Below are 16,547 nucleotides of genomic sequence, written 5' to 3' on the forward strand. Positions count from 1 at the left end.
TCCACAAAGTTTGTAATCTAATTTTCTCTTCCCCTAGATCCTTAACTTGAGAGATTTCTCAGCTTCTTCAGCCAACTATCTGGTTAATTTAGAATAGTTTTGAACTTGAATCATATCAGTGTTTTAGTTATGTTATGACAAGAAATTTTGCTTTTAACTTTTGTGAGTGGGAGAAAGAATTATGTTTCCAGCTGCCTCCTATATGGTGTAAAGATTCTGAGAAGGATCTCTTGCTGATAAGCAAGTTTGGGGAGTGATCATGCAATAGGGGGCTTAGACAGAGATCTAAACTGAGTCATCTATGAACAGGAATGAGTGAAAAAGCCAAAAGACACAGTGGTTATAGGGAAAAGACTGTATAGCTATCAGTGGGTGAGATTTAATATGTGGAATTAAGTGCTTTTACAAATAAAATCCATAAGTGAGGTTGATGGGGCAAGTCATCTCTGGTTTTCAGGCTCTTTGTCACAGAACTCAGAGAGTAGGAGTTTCTGCTGTCACTCACAGATCAGAAAATTGTAGCAAACTCCACTAATGCTTTGCAGAGCTCTGAGGCAGGTGACTGGTAAGAAAAAACAAAAGCTGCTGCAAAATCCGTGTTTACCAAAGTCAGTGTACAAGCCACTGTAGCAGGAACATTGAAATTCCTGCTGACAAGAAAGTCCAGGGAAAGAAAAAAAAAATGTTTCCAGGTATCCAGCCACTGAGATTCAGGGGAGGAAAAGGAAGTTACTGGAAATGAGTGTTAATTGCAAGGAAAACACAATGTCTATCTCATGACATTTTGGAAAATATAGTTACATGCAAATGTGGGTTTATTGTGACAAGAGCTTCCTTTATAGTGAGCCTAGTGTCTGGTTTGTTTGCTTATTTTAATATGGAATCTTTAAAATAAATATGTTACACTGGATATTTAAAGATAAACAGAACTTTTTTCAACTTCTTCTTATAAAGGAGATATGTTGGCTAACATGAGCAGAGGTTTTGAAATGTGAAAAAACTGAGTTCAAATCCCAGCAAGGGGCCAAGCTGAGCAGGGAGTGGGTGTTAGGACCCTCCTTGGCGGCCCCTGACCAACTGCTAGCTGCTGAGAGGCCTCGTGTCCCGACGGCCAGCCTTCCTTCCTCTGTACTGCCATGGGAATTCAAGGCCTGGCCAAACTAACCGCTGATGTGGCTTCCAGCGCCACCCGGGAGTGTGGCATCAAGAGCTACTTTGACTGCAAGTTGGCCATTGACGCCTCCAAGAGTATTTATCAGTTCCTAATTGCCGTTCGTCAGGGTGGGGCTGTGCTGCAGAACGAGGAGCTGAGACCACCAACCACCGATGGGCATGTTCTACTGCACCATCCGCATGATGGAGAATGGCATCAAGCCCATGTATGGCTTTGATGGCAAGCCACCGCAGCTCAAGTCAGGCGAGCTGGCCAAACGCAGTGAGCGGCGGGCTGAGGTGGAGAAGCAGCTGCAGCAGGCTCAGGCTGCTGGGGCCGAGGAGGAGGTGGAAAAATTCGCTGAGTGGCTGGTGAAGGTCACTAAGCAGCACAACGATGAGTGCAAACACCTGCTGAGCCTCATGGGAATCCCGCACCTCGACACACCAGCGAGGCAGAGGCCAGCCGTGCTGCCTTGGGGAAGGCTGGCAAAGTCTGTATATACTACGGCCACCGAGGACATGGACTGCCTCACCTTCGGCAGCCCTGTGCTAGTGACACCTGACTGCCAGTGAGGCCAAGAAGCTGCCCATCCTAGAATTCCCTCCGAGCTGGATTCTGCAAGAGCTGGGCCTGACCCAGGCACAATTTGTGCGTCTGTGCACCCTGCCGGGCAGCGACTACTGTGAGAGTATCCGGGGCACTGGGCCCGAGCGGGCTGTGGCCCTCCTCCAGACGCACAAGAGTACCTAGCAGATTGTGCGGCCGCTTGATCCCGAGTACCCCGTGCCGGAAAATGGGCTCCACGAGGAGGCCCAGCAGCTCTTCCTGGACCCTGACTCTGTGGAGCTGACGTGGAGCGAGCCAAATGAAGAAGAGGTGGTCAAGGTCACGTGTGGTGAACAGCAATACCTTGAGGAGAGAATCCACAGTGCTATCAAGCGGCTGAGTAAGAGGCTCCAAGGCAGCACAGAGCGCTGCCTGGATGATTTCTTCAAGGTGACCAGCTTTCTCTCTTAAGCTGAGGCAAGAAGCCAGAACCCAAGGGCTCCTCAAAGAAGGCGGCAAAGACTGGGGCAGCAGGGAAGTTCAAAAGGGGAAAACAAATGTGTTTTCCCCCATTAAAAAGAAATCCCAGCCAGGAAGGTTCCTAGCTGTGTGACTGAGAGCAAGTTATCTACATTTTTCTGAACCTTAATTTCCTCATCAGTGAAATTTGAACAAAGACATCTATGTCACAGGGTCTTTCTGGTAATTAGCAGTAAGATTGCCTTCTACTCACTCCATCAGTGAGTGACGTATTCCCACCCGTGGGTTATGAGAATGGCCAAGCTCATGACACTGAATACTGAACAGATGAGATCGACAGCAGTTTATTAGTCACCTTTATTCACAACCTGGGGAAGGACATCTCATGCCACACAGGGCCACGAGGGGTTGTCCTTGGGAACAGAGTAGACGATCAGGGGCTGTGGGAGGCAGGCCTTGTAGTTATTAAGAGGGTTGGGTGCCCCCTCTTTCCCATGGGGGGATCTGATTGTCTTGTTTGAATAATTTCGTGGGTGGGCAGGGAGGTGAAACCTGCTACTCAGGGATAAGCAGGAACTGTGTCTTGTCTCCCTAATAAGGAGGGTTGTTTGGCTAGGGACCTTATCCATGGTGGGGAGAGAAATTCATAGGTCATTTGAAGCCTTCTCCATTTCACCAGATGGCAAGGCAGCACATAACATTGAGCCTTAATTTTCGGCCTTATACACTTATATACTTATATATAAAGTATCTCATACGCAATTGGAATTTTCTTACAGGCATTGTGGTAATTTCACAAAACAGGCAAGAAAATCTAAAAAACAAGGTCAAGGATGATTCCATCTGAGATGTAGGTTGGTATTGAAAGCTATCAGATTAAAGCTACAGAGAAACTTATAAAGTAAACATCTATTTGGTGTCCTTTCCTAAAGAACATTGGGAACATTTTAAACACAGCTATTTATTGAAGGAAAAAAAATTGGTCCTGAATTAAATAACCTGAGTAGAATGAAATTTTAAAAACCTGCTTTTCCTACAAATAGATTACAAAAGAATAATGTCTGAGTCATAGTCCGTGGTCATAACCACTCTACTTTGGTGCTTGCTGATGAAGCATCTCTTTAGAATAGGCTGATAGTACAGAACACTTTACAAATGAGCAGACAATACAGAAGATATTTCACTGACCATACATTCTGAGGACAAAAATACACTTGTGTGAGTTTTCTGGTTTTCTTTTCTTTTCTTTCTTTCTTTCTTTTTTTAAATCTCAGGAACCGTGACATTTCTGAAGCTGCTTGTTGACCCTGAGGAGCATGTGTACTCTCAGGGGTACTTGTTCCATGGAGCCTCTGCCTGTCAGTACACACTATCCCTCTGATAAGTAAAAGTTCTCTCTTGATCTTGTTTGGTGTCCTTGGGGGGAAAAGAGCATTAGACCCACCCTCCCATGCTTTGAGGAAAGCTTCGGGGTGTGAATTGCAGTGATCTATATGTATACATGGTGCTTGTACTATGTGCCAGACTCTAGATGTGCCACCTAATTTTGCTTCTATTCCGCCAAGTTTTTTTTCTTTCTTTTTTTATTATACATATTTGTGGGGTACAGAGTTGACTATCAATAGTTGTGTACAATGTGTGATGGTCAAATCAGAACAGTTAGCTTACTCATCATTGCAATATGTAATCATTCTTTTTGCCCGTTAACCAATTTCCCATTATTCGCTTCTCTCTCTCTCCCCTCCCCCTTTCCACCTCTAGTAACCACAGTTCTGTTCTCTCCTTCTAGGAGCTCAAAGTATTGTTATGATTGTTGTTTCTCTCTCTCTCTCTCTCTCTCTCTCTCTCTCTCTCTCTCTCTCTCTCTCTCTCTCTCTCTCTCTCTATTTTGTTTATTTATGAATTCAGCTCCCACTTATGAGTGAGGACCTGTGATATTTCTCTTTCTGCACCTGCGTTGTTTCACTTAGCATAATTTTCTCCAGTCTCATCCACGTTGCTGTGAATGGCAGAATTTCATTCTTTTTTATGGCTGAGTAGTATTGTGTATATACCTCATCTGCAGCCTTTATGATGCTAGTTTAAGAGGAGCTATGACTCAGTAAATTCAGATAACTACGAGTGAAGGTGTGCCACTCCCAACCTGGTCAGGTTATGATTTTCTGCGCCACATGTTATAAATTATTGCTTAAATGTTGTTTTTAAATTTGTCTTTAGGGAAAGGCTTATGCAGAAATATTCTGGTAATAATAGTACTTATGACTCACGAAGAGTAGATTCAATTCAGGAGTTAGTTAAGAAAAGTAGTAACCATCTTGTTTTACTGGTACACAGAAAGCAGCTAGTTTTGTCGTTGCTGTTACTCTGAACAAACATTCTTTATGCAGCTGTGGGACAGGCACGTTGTTAGCCGCTCGCACATGTCATCCCGGAAAGTCTTCAGCGCTTCTCTCAGTGCACTTATTCCCATTCCCAGTTCACAGTGAGAAATTATAATGCTTAGCGATTAATGGCTTGCCCATGTCTTAGTCCATTTGAGATGCTATAACAAAATGCCATAAACTAGGTAGTTTATAGACAACAGAAATTTATTCTCAAAGATCTGGAGGCTGGGAAGCCCATCATCAGGGTGTATTAGTCCGTTTCCGCTGCTTATAACAAAATACTTGGAACTGGGTAATTTATAAAATAATGAAATTTGTTGCTTACAGTTTCTGAATCTGGGAAGACCAAAGTCCATCTGGTGGTGGCAACAGTGACCCAGGGGTCTCACATTGCAAGATGGTGGGAGCAGAGAGAGCAAGAGAGAGAAACTTCTCTTCTTTTAAAGCCGTCGGAACTATGTCCCTGCCCACCATTTTTAATCCAATCACCTCTTCAAGGCTCCACCTTTCAATTACCATAGTAGGATTTCCCAACCTCCTAACAGTCACAGTGGGGGCTAAGATTCTAATACCTAAAACTTGGGGAACACAATTCAAGCACCAATGAGTTCTGGGGGGACATAATTCAATCCACTACACAGGGTGCCCCAGATTTAGTGTCTGCTGGGGGCCCGCGTTCTGGTTTATAGACGGTGCTTCCACACTGTGTCCTCACATGATGGAAGCGGCGAGGGGTCTCTCTGGGGCCTCTTTATAAAGGCATTTATTCCACTAGGGCGGAGCCCTCAAGACTTAATCACCTCCCAAAGGCACCACCTCCTAATACCACAACCTTGAGGGTTAGGATTTCACCAGGAGTTTTAAGAGGACACGGACATTCAGACCATAGCAATCTACCCCCAGCTCCCCAAATTCATGCCCTGCTCACGTGGAAAATACATTCGTTCCATCCCAATGGCCCCAAAAGTCCTACTTCAGCATCAACTCAGAAGTCTAAAGTCCAAAGTCTCATCTAAAAATCATCTAAATCAGATATGGGTGAGACTCAAAGTATAATTTATTCTGAAGTAAATTCCCTTCCAGCTGTGAGCCTGTGAAATCAAAGAAGTTATGTGCTCTCAAAGTACAACGGTGGGACAGGCACAGGACAGACATTCCCATTCCAAAAGGGAGAAATAGGCAAGAAGAAAGGAGTAATAGGTACTGAGCAAGTCAAAAATCCAACATGGCAAACAATATTAAATCTTAAGCCTCCAGAATATTCCATGACTCCATACTTTGCCCTCCAGGCTCGCTGGAGAGGACATCCTGCCTTCCAGTTGTGCTGGTGTGGCAGTTTCTCTTCAGAAGCTTTGCCTGCCTATGGCTTTGGACGGCCCTGCCCCCATGGCTTTGATGGGTGCAGCCCACACCACAGCTCTCCCAGGTTGCAGCTGCATGCCCGTGGCTCGCCCAGGCTGGAATTGCTCGCTTGTGGCTCTACTGGACTGAGATCGCAGGGGCATCCCTGCCCCCACAGATCCACTAAGCATTGTCCCAGTGGGGCTCTTTGCTGTGACCCTGCCTCCATGATGATTCTCTGCCTGGGCCTTGCAGCTCTCTGGGCATCCTTTGAAATCTAGGTAAAGACAGACACAACCCCATAGCTTTTCTGGGTGGAGCACATGCACACTGGAGCTCACTGGAGCCACACCTGGTGTGCCCAAGGAGTGTGGCAATGGAGTGTGGGGAGCAGAGCCCATGAAGGGTGGTGATGCCTGGCAGCGACAGCCTCTCCTTTGGTATCATTCTGCATCCCAGGCCCTGGCTCTCTGAGTCTGTGATGGGAGGGGCAAACCTTCTGAGGAGGGAATGAGGAGCCCTAATGATCTCCAATATGCCTTCAGGGTCATCCCTCCATTGCTGTGAACAGTAGATCTTGGCTTCTGTCAGATCACTAATTTCTCCATTGTCTTGGTGAATAGCTCCTCATTTCTGTTGAGATGGCCAATCCATACTAATCTCCTTGTTAGTCACCTGGCCAAAACCACGTTCTCTCCCAAACAGGTTTTCTCATGTTTTCCAATATGGATACACTAAGAATTTTCCAAATTTTCAAGTTCTGCTGCTCTTTTGATTAACAATTCTGTCTTCAAATCATTTTTTTTTTCTTTTCACATTTTACTACAAGAAGATAGGAACAAACAGGTTGCTCCTTCGATACTTTGCTTAGAGATTTCTTCAGCCAAATATCCAATGCCATCACTCCCAAGGTCTACCTTCCACAAAACACTAGGACAGGAACACAATTCACCTGAGGTTTTTGCTACTTTCTTACAAGGATGATCTTTCCTCCAGTGTCTAGTAGCATGTTCCTCATTTCTAGCTGAGATTTCATCAGAATGGCCTTCATCATCTCTACTTCTACCCACATTTTGTTCATGACCACTTAGGTATTCTAAGATTAAGGCTTTCTCTACAGCTCTCTTCTTTTCCTTTGGAGCCCTCACTGAAACCATCCTTTATGGCCCATTCATGGCAATGAAGGTTTTTGTTAGTGTGCACCTCAAAACTCTTCCAACCTCTACCCATTACTCAGTTCCAAAGTCACTTCCACATTTGTAAGTATTTGTCACAACTGCACTCCTTCTCTTGGTACCAATTTTCTGTCTTAGTTCATTTGAGCTACTATAACAAAAACCTTTGACTGAGTAGCATACAAACAACAAAAAATTATTTCTCACAGTACTGGAGGCCGGGAAGCCCATGATCAAGTTGATGGTAGATTCAGCGTCTGGTGAGTGCCCACTTTCTCTTTCGCAGGTGGCACCCTCTTGTTGTGTGCACACATGATGGAAGGAGTGAACAGTCCTTCTGGAGCCTCTTTTCTAAGAGCACTAATCGCATTCATAAGGCCTCTGCTCTTATATCCTAATCACCTCCCAAGCACACCACCTCTTTTTTATTGAAACATAACTGATTGTGCATATCTCTGGGCTACAGCATTGAATATCAACACCTGTGTGCAACATGTGATGCTAAAATCAGGATAATTAGAATATGCAATCTTATACATTGTAACGATTCTTTGTGGCTCTATACAATTTCTCACTTACCCCCCCCCCCCCCGGCTTTCCCAACTTTGCTGGCCGCAGTTCCATTCTCTCCTTTTGAAAGTTCAATGAATTATTGTAATTCTTTCTTCCTTCCTTCCTTCCTTCTTTCTTTGCACCCACTTATGAGTGAAGACATGCAGTATTTCTCTTTCTGTGCCTGGCTTATTTCACGTAACATAACTTGCTCTAAGTTCATCCATGTTGCTGCAAATGGCAGAATTCCAGTTTTTTTTTTTTTTATGGCAGAGTAGTACTACATCATGCATATATACTACATTTTCCTTTTCGTCCGTCAAGGGACATTTAGGTTGGTTCCAACTCTTGCCTGTTGTAAATAGAGCTGTGATGAACATGGGAGTGCAGGTATCCCATCCACATGATGATTTCCGTTCCTTTGGTTATACACCTCGCAGCAGGATTGCTGGATTATATGACAGTTCTATCTGTAGCATTTTCAGGAACTTCCGTACTGTTTTACATAAGGGCTTAACTAATTTACAGTCCAACCAACATTGCAGGAGGGTTCCCACTTCTACACATCCTTGCCAACATTTGTTATTCTCTGTCTTTTTTACAATGGCCAGTCAAACTGGGGTGAGATGATATCTGAATGTGGTTTTGATTTGCATTTTCCTGATGCTTAGTGATGTTGAGCTTTTTTTCACGTGTCTGTTGCCCATTTGTACATCCTCCTTTCAGAAATGCCTATTCAGCTCTTTTGCTCATTTTTAAATCTGATTGTTTGTTTGGTTTTTTTTACTGTGAAGTTGTTTGAGTTCTTCATATATTCTGGCTATTAATTCCTTGTCAGATGCATAGTTTGCAAATATTTCCCATTCTGTAGGTTGTCTTTTAGCTCTACTAATTGTTTCTTTTGCTGTGCAGAAGTTTTTTAGTTTGATATACTCCCATTTTTTTTCTTTTGCTGCTCGTGCTTTTGAAGTCTTATTCATAAAGTCTTTGCCCAGTTCTGCTTCCTGAAATATTTCCCCTCTGTTTTCCTTTAAGAGTTTTATAGATTCACGTCTTATATTTAAGTCTTTAATCCATGCTGAATTGATTTTGGTATGTGGTGAAAGATATGAGTCTAGTTTTATTCTTCTACATATGGATGTCCACTTTTCCCAGTGCCATTTATTGAAGAGGCAGTCTTTTCCCCAATGTATGTTCTTGTCACCTTTGTCAAAGATCAGCCATCTGTAAGTATGTGGGTTGATTTCTAGGTTCTCTATTCTGTTCCATTGGTCCAGGTGTCTGTTTTTATGCCAGTACCATGCTGTTTTGGTTACTATAGCTTTGCAGTATAATTTGAAGTCAGGCAGTGTTATGCCTCTGGCTTTATATATTTATTTATTTTTGCTCAGGATTGATTTGGCTATTTGGGGACTTTTGTTGTTCCATATGAATGTTAGGATTGTTTTCTCTATTTCTGTGAAGAATGTCATTGGTATTTTGATGGATATTGCATTAATCTGTAGACTGCTTTGGGTAGTATGGACATTTTCACAATGTTAATTTTTTCAATCCAAGAGCATGGAATGCCTTTCCATATTTTTGTATCCTCTTTAACATCTTTCATCAATGATTTGTAGTGCTTGTTGTAGAGATCTCTCACCTCTTTGGTTAAGTTTATTTCCACCTTTTTTTTTTTTTTGGTGATTATTGTAAATGGGCTTACTTTCTTGATTTCTCTTTCTGCTAGTTCATTACTGGAGTATAAAAACACTACTGATTTTTGCATGTTGATTTTGTATCCTGCAGGTTTACTAAACTTATCTATCAGCTCTAAGAGTTTGTTGGTAGAGTCTTTAGGTTTTTCTACACATAAGATCATGTCATCTGTAAACAGGGACAGTTTGACTTTGTCTTTTCCAATTTTGATGTCCTTTATTTCTTTCTCTTGTCCAATTGCTCTGGCTAGTGCTTTGAATTCTACGTCAAATAAGAGTGGTGAAAGGGGCATTCTTGTATTGTTGCTGTTCTTTAGTGAAAAGCCTTCACCCTTTCCTCACTCAGGATGATATTGGCAGTGGATTTGTCATACATGGCTTTTATTGTGTTGAGATACTTTTCTTCTATACATAATTTGCTGAGAGTCTTTACCATCAAGGGATGTTGAATTTGGTCAAATGCTTTTTTTTTTGAGTCTTTTGAGATAATCGTGTATTTTGTCCTTGATTTTGTTGATGTGGTGTACCTCATTAATTGACTTGCATATGTTGAACCATGCTTGCATCCCTGGGATGAATTCTACTTGATCATGATTTACAGTCTTTTTGATGTGTTATGTATTCTGTTTACTAATATTTTGTTGAGGATTTTTGTGTCTATGTTCATCAGAGATATTGGCCTATAGTCTTTTTTAGTTGTATCTTTATCTGGTTTTTTTATCAGGGTGATTTTGGCCTCAGACAATGATTTTGGGAGAATAGCCTCTCTTTTAATTCTTGGGAATAGTTTGAAGAGAATTGGTATTAATTCCTCTTTAAAGGTTTGGTAGAATTCAGCAGTAAATCCATCCACTCCTGGGCTTTTATTTGTTGGGAGGCCACTGATTACTGCTTCAATCTCATTGTTTGTTATTGGTCTGATGGAGTTTGGATGTATTGTCCCCTCCAAAAGTCATGTGGAAATTTGATCTCAAATGTGGCAGTGTTGGGAACTGACTGAGTCATGGGGGCAGATCCCTCACGAATGGATTAATGCTCTCCCTGGGGGAGGGGGGATTAATGAGTGAGTTCTCACTCTATTAGTTCTCACAAGAGCTCGTTGCTTAGAAAGACCTTGGCACCTTCTCTCTCTCTCTTGCTTCCTCTCGCCATGTGATCTGCTTGTACCTGCCGGCTGCCTGCTGCTTTCCACCATGAATGCAGTCTGAAGCCCATGCCAGATGCAGCTGTCCCAGAATCGTAAGCCAAATAAACCTCTTTTCCTTATAAATTACCCAGTCTCGGGTATTTCTGTTATAGCAACACAAAACGGACTAAAACATGGTCTGTTCAGGTTTTCTGTTTCTTCTTGGTTCAGTCTTGGTAGGTTGAATGTGTCCAGAAATTTATTCATTTCATCCAGATTTTGAAATTTTTTGGTGTGTAGTTGTTTATAATAGTACATAACGATTCTCTGTATTTCTGTAGTATCAGTTGTATTGTGTCTTTTCATTTCTGATTTTTGTTATTTGGGTCTTCTCTCCTTTTTTTAGTTAGCCTATTTAATGGTTTGTCTATTTTGTTTTTCTTTTCAAAAAACCAACATTTTGTTTCATTGATTTTTTGTATCATTTTGTTGGTCTCTATTTCATTTAGTTCTGCTCTGATCTTAATTCTTTCTTTCCATCTACTAATTTTGGGAATGGATTGTTCTTGTTTTTCTAGTTCTTTGAGGTGTAGCATTAAGTTGTTTATTTGAAATCTATTCTTTTGATGTAAGCGTTTATTGTAATAAGCTCCCTCTTAGTACTGATTTTGCAGTGTCCCACAGGTTTTGGTATGATGTGTCTTTATTTTCATTAGTTTCAAGAAATGTTTTGATTTCCTGTTTTATTTCTTCTTGGACCTATAGGTTGTTCAGGAGCATATTGTGTTATTTCCATGAATTGGTATAGTTTCGAGAGTTTTGCTTGTTATTGATTTTTAGTTTTATTCTGTTGTGGTCTGAAAAGATATGTGGAATGAATTCAATTTTTAAAAATTTGTTTAGAATTGATTTGTGACCTAATATGTGGTCTAATCTGGACAATGTTACATGTGCTGATGAGAAGAATGTACATTCTGTAGTTGTTGGATGAAATGTTCTGTAGATATGTACCAGGTCCAAGTGGTCTAAAGTGTAGTTTAAATCCTTTGTTTGGCTGTTGATTTGTTGCCTAGATGACCTGTCCAAGGCTGAGAGAGGGGTGTTCAGGTCCCCAGCTGTTATCATAGTGTGGTCAGTCTCTTTCTGTAAGTCTGTTTGTGCTTGCTTATATATTTGGGTTCTCCAGTTTTGGGTGCATCTAAATTTATGGTTGTCATGTCTTCTTGCTGGATAAATCCCTTTATCATTGTGTAATTTCCTTCTTTCTCTCTTTTTATGGTTTTCGGTTTAAAGTCTACTTTTACATTGGATAGTAAGAATAGCTACTCCTGCTCATTTTTGGTTTTCATTTGCACGGTATATCTTTTTCATCCCTTCACTATTACTTTTTGTTTGTCTTTACAGGTGAGGTTAGCCTCTTCAGGAAAGCATATAGTTAGGTCTAGCTTTTTTTTTTTTTAAATCTGTATATCTAGTGTTTATTAGGCATCCATCATCTCTAAGTTCTGTAAAGAAACTGGAAAGACACACTATAAACTCAAAACTCCTGCCACCTAGAAAGCAAGACGTGCAAATGCATGGAGCTACAAAAGAGGAGTATGGAAGTTTTGTGCAAACAATGGCCTCCATAAAACATCTTGGGAACCAGGCTATAGGCTCAAAGGTCATTCTAGGATTTTTCTGCCTCAATAATAATTCTTTCCAAGTTTCTGGTGCCTTAAAGTTGCCAGAACATTTCACATGCATTTCTTAATTTAATCCTAAGAACAGACACACACATGATCACCGCCACCACCAATTCCACACGTTATTTTACAGATGGGGAAACTGATTCAGAGCTATGAAAGACTTGCCTAAGGTCAAGTTATTAGTATAATACTGATGCAAGATTCAAATTCAGGTCTCTCCAAATGCTACTTTCTTGTCACTTTTATTATTTTCTATTTTTTTAAAAATTTAATTTAACTTCTCTAAATACATTGTACTTGATTTTCATGCCCCTTTACCCATTCCTCTTCACCCTCTTCTCCTCCCCCCGCAACACATCATATCTGTGCACTTGGCTTAAATAGTTCAAGGAATTTTTATGGTTTTTCTGTCTTCTTCCCCCCACCATTTATTTTTTTTGTGTTTATTTATTTTTTAAATTTTTAGTTCCCACAAATAAGTGAGAACATGTGGTATTTCTCTTTCTGTGCCAGACTTGTTTCACTTAATATAATTTTCCCTAAGTCCATCCGTGTTGTCACAAATGGTAGTATTTCATTCTTTTTTATAGCAGAGTAGTATTCCACTGTGTAGATGTACCACAGTTTTCTTATCCATTCATCAGATGATGGACATTTGGCTGGTTCCAGCTCTTGGCTATTGCATATAGAGCTTCAATAAACATTGGAGTACAGGTATCCCTTTCACATGATGATTTTCATTCTTCTGGGTATATTCCCAGCAGTGGGATCACTGGGTTATATGGTAGATTTATCTGTAATTGTTTGAGGAGCCTCCATATCATTTTCCATGAAGGCTGCACTATTTTTCAGCCCCACCAACAGTGGATAAGAGTTCCTTTTTCTCCACAACCTCTCGAGCACTTATCGTTCTCAGTCTTTGGATGTTAGCTATGCTAACTGCAGTGAGATGGTATTTCAGTGAGGTTTTGATTTGCATTTCCTGGATGCTGAGTGATATTGAGCACTTTTTCATGTGTCTGTTGGCCTTTCATATATCTTTTTTGAGAAATGTCTGTTCAACTCCTTTGCCCATTTTTTAATTGGGTTATTTGTTTTTTTGTTGTAAAGTTGTTTCAGTTCTTTGTATATTCTGGATATTAATCCTTTGTCAGATGTATATTTAGCAAATATTTTCTCCCACTCTGTTGATTGTTTTTTTTTTTTACTCTGTTGATTGTTTCTTTTGCTGTGCAGAAGCTTTTTAGTTTGATGTAATCTCATTTGTTTATTTTACCTTTAGTTGCCTGTGCTTTTGGGGTCCTATTCATGAATTCTGTACCCACTTCTATTTCCTGGAGTGTTTCACCTAAGTTTTCTTTAAGGAGTTTTATTGTTTCAGGGTGTATATTTAATTCTTTAATCCATTTTGAGTTGATTTTGGTATATGGTAAAAGATACAGGTCTAGTTCCATTCTCCTACATATGATTATCCAGTTTTCCCAGAACCATTTGTTGAAAAGGCAGTCTCTTCCCCAGTATGTAGACTTGCTGCCTTTGTCAAAGATCAGATGGCTGTAGGCATATGGGTTAATTTCTGGGTTCTCTATTCTATTCCATTGATCTGTGTGTCTGTTTTTATGCCAGTACCATGCTCTTTTGGTTATTATAGCTTTGTAGTATAGTTTAATGTCAGGTAGTGTTATGCCTCAAACTTTATTTTTTTTGCTCAGGATTGCCTTGGCTATGTGTGGTCTTTTGTTGTTCCATATAAATGCCTGGATAGCTTTTTCAATCTCAGAGAAAAATGTCATTGGAATTTTGATGGGGATTGCATTGAATTTGTAGATCACTTTGGGTAATATGGACATTTTCCCAATGTTAATTCTTCCAATCCAAGAGCAATGGATATCTTTCCATCTTCCTGTGTCCTCTTTAATTTATCTCAACAGTGGTTTGTAGTTCTCTTCATAGAGATTTTTCACATCCTTGGTCAGCTTTATTCCTAAATATTTTATTTTTTTGGTGGCTATTGTAAATGGGCTAGCTTTCTTGAGTTCTTTTTCTGCATGTTCACTGGTGGAGTATGGAAATGCTACTGATTTTTGTGTGTTGATTTTGTACCTTGCAACTTGGCTGAAATGGTTTATCAACTCTAGGAGTTTTTTAATAGACACTTTAGGCTGTTCAATATATAGGATCATATCATCTGCAAAAAGGGACAGCTTGATTTCATCCTTTCCAATCTGGATGCCCTTTAGTTCCTTCTCTTCTCTGATTGCTCCGGCTAGTACTTCCCACACTATGTTGAATAGCAGTGGTGAGAGTGGACATCCTTTTCTAGTTCCTGTTCTTAAGAGAAAAGCCAAAAGCTTTTCCCTGTGCGGGATGGTATTGGCAGTGGACTTATTGTATATGGCTTTAATTATTTTGAGATACTTTCCATCTATGCCTAATTTGTAGAGAGTCTTTATCATGAAAGGATGCTGAATTTTGTCAAATGCTTTTTGATAACGTGGTTTTTGTCTTTGCTTTTAGTAACATGGTGCATCACATTTATTGATTTGTGTATGCTGAACCAACCTTGTATCCCTGGGATAAATCTCACTTGATCATGGTGTATAATTTTCTGTATGTGTTGCTGTATTCTGTTAGCTAGAATTTTATTGAGGATTTTTGCATCTATATTCATCAAGGATATTGACCTATAGTTTTCTATTTTTTATGTATCTTTGTCTGGTTTTGGTATCATGGTGATGTTTGCCTCATAGAATGAGTTTGGGAGAATGGCCTCTGTTCAAACTTTTGGAACAGTTTGTAGAGAATTGGTATCGGTTCCTTTTTGAAGATTTCGTAGATCTCTGCAGTGAACCCATCCGGTCCTGGGCTTTTCTTTGTTGGGAGCCTTCTGATAACAGCTTCAATCTCTTTTATTGTTATTGGTCTCTTCAGATTTCCTACATCTTCTTGGCTCAGTTTTGGTAATTTGTATACATCCAGAAATTTATCCATTTCCTCCAGATTTTCAAATTTGTTGGCATATATATGTTTATAGTAGTCTCTAATGATTCCTTGTATTTCTGAGGTGTCATTTGTAATATCACCTTTTTTCCTTTCTAATTTTTGTTATTTGGTTCTTCTCTCTTCTTTTCTTAGTCTTGCTAAAGGTTTGTCAATTTTATTAATCCTTTCAAAGAACCAACTTTTTGTTTCACTGATCTTTTGTATTGTGTTTCGTGTTTCTGTTTCATTTAGTGCTGCTCTGATCTTAATTATTTCTTTCCATCTACTAACTTTAGGTTTGGACTGTTCTTGTTTTTCTAGATCTTTAAGGTGAAGTGTTAGGTTATTTATTTGCCATCTTTCCTTTATTCTGAAGTAAGCATTTAATGCAATAAATTTCTCCCTTAAAACTGCTTTTTGTGGTATCCCACAGGTTTTGGTATGATGTGTCATTATTTTCATTACTTTCAGGAAATTTTTTGTTCCTGTTTAATTTCTTGGGCCTACATTTCATTAAGTAGAATGTTGCTTAATTTCCATGAGTTTGTATAGTTTTCAGAGTTTATTTATTATTGGTTTCTAATTTAATCCATTGTGATCTGAAAAAATACATGGAATAATTCCAATTTTTTTGAATTTGTTAAGTCTTGCTTTGTGACCTAACATATGGTCTATCCTGGACAATGTTCCATATGCTGATGAGAAGAATGAATATTCTGAGGTTGTTGGGTGGAATGTTCTGTAGATATCTGCCAAATCCAATTGGTCTAAAGTATTGTTTAGATCTTGTGTTTCTCTGTTGACTTTTTGCCTAGATGATCTGTCCAATGATGAGAGTGGGGTGTTCAGGTCCCCCACTATTATGGTGTTAGTGTCTATTTCTTTTTTTAGATCTAATAGTGTTTGCATTGTAAATCTGGCTGCTCCGACATTAGGGGCATATATATTTATGATTGTTATGTCTTCTTGATGGATAGATCCTTTTATCATTATATATTGGCCATCTTTATCTCTTTTAATGGTTTTTGCTTTAAAGTCTATTTTATCTGATATAGGAATAGCTACTCCAGCAAGTTTTACATTTCTACTTGCATGATGTATCTTTTCCCGTCCTTTAACTCTTAACCTATGTGTGTCTTTACAGGTCAGGTGAGTCTCTTGGAGACAGCATATTGTTGGGTCCATCTTTTTAATCCAGTCAGTCAGTCTGTGTCTTTTAAAAGGAGAATTTAGTCCCTTTACATTCAGAGTTATTATTGAAAGGTATTGATTTACTCCTACCATTATACTGATTTTTGTTTAGATATCTTAAGTATCTTTTGTTCTTTTCTTTCAAATTTTCTGTTTGTCTTCTGTATTTGTTGGTTTCTTGAGGTGATAGATAAACTATTTTTTCTCTCTTTTGTTAGCATTTTTGTTT

At 39.8% G+C, this 16,547-nt stretch overlaps 1 pseudogene; it reads left to right on the plus strand.

Annotated features, from left to right (window-relative positions):
* The first annotated feature begins 1,136 nt into the window (after positions 1-1,136).
* LOC134368034 (flap endonuclease 1-like) lies at positions 1,137-2,307 on the plus strand (annotated as a pseudogene).
* The last annotated feature ends 14,240 nt before the right edge of the window (positions 2,308-16,547 follow it).

The sequence above is a fragment of the Cynocephalus volans genome, chromosome X, assembly GCF_027409185.1.
Source record: "Cynocephalus volans isolate mCynVol1 chromosome X, mCynVol1.pri, whole genome shotgun sequence".
Lineage (NCBI taxonomy): Eukaryota > Metazoa > Chordata > Mammalia > Dermoptera > Cynocephalidae > Cynocephalus > Cynocephalus volans.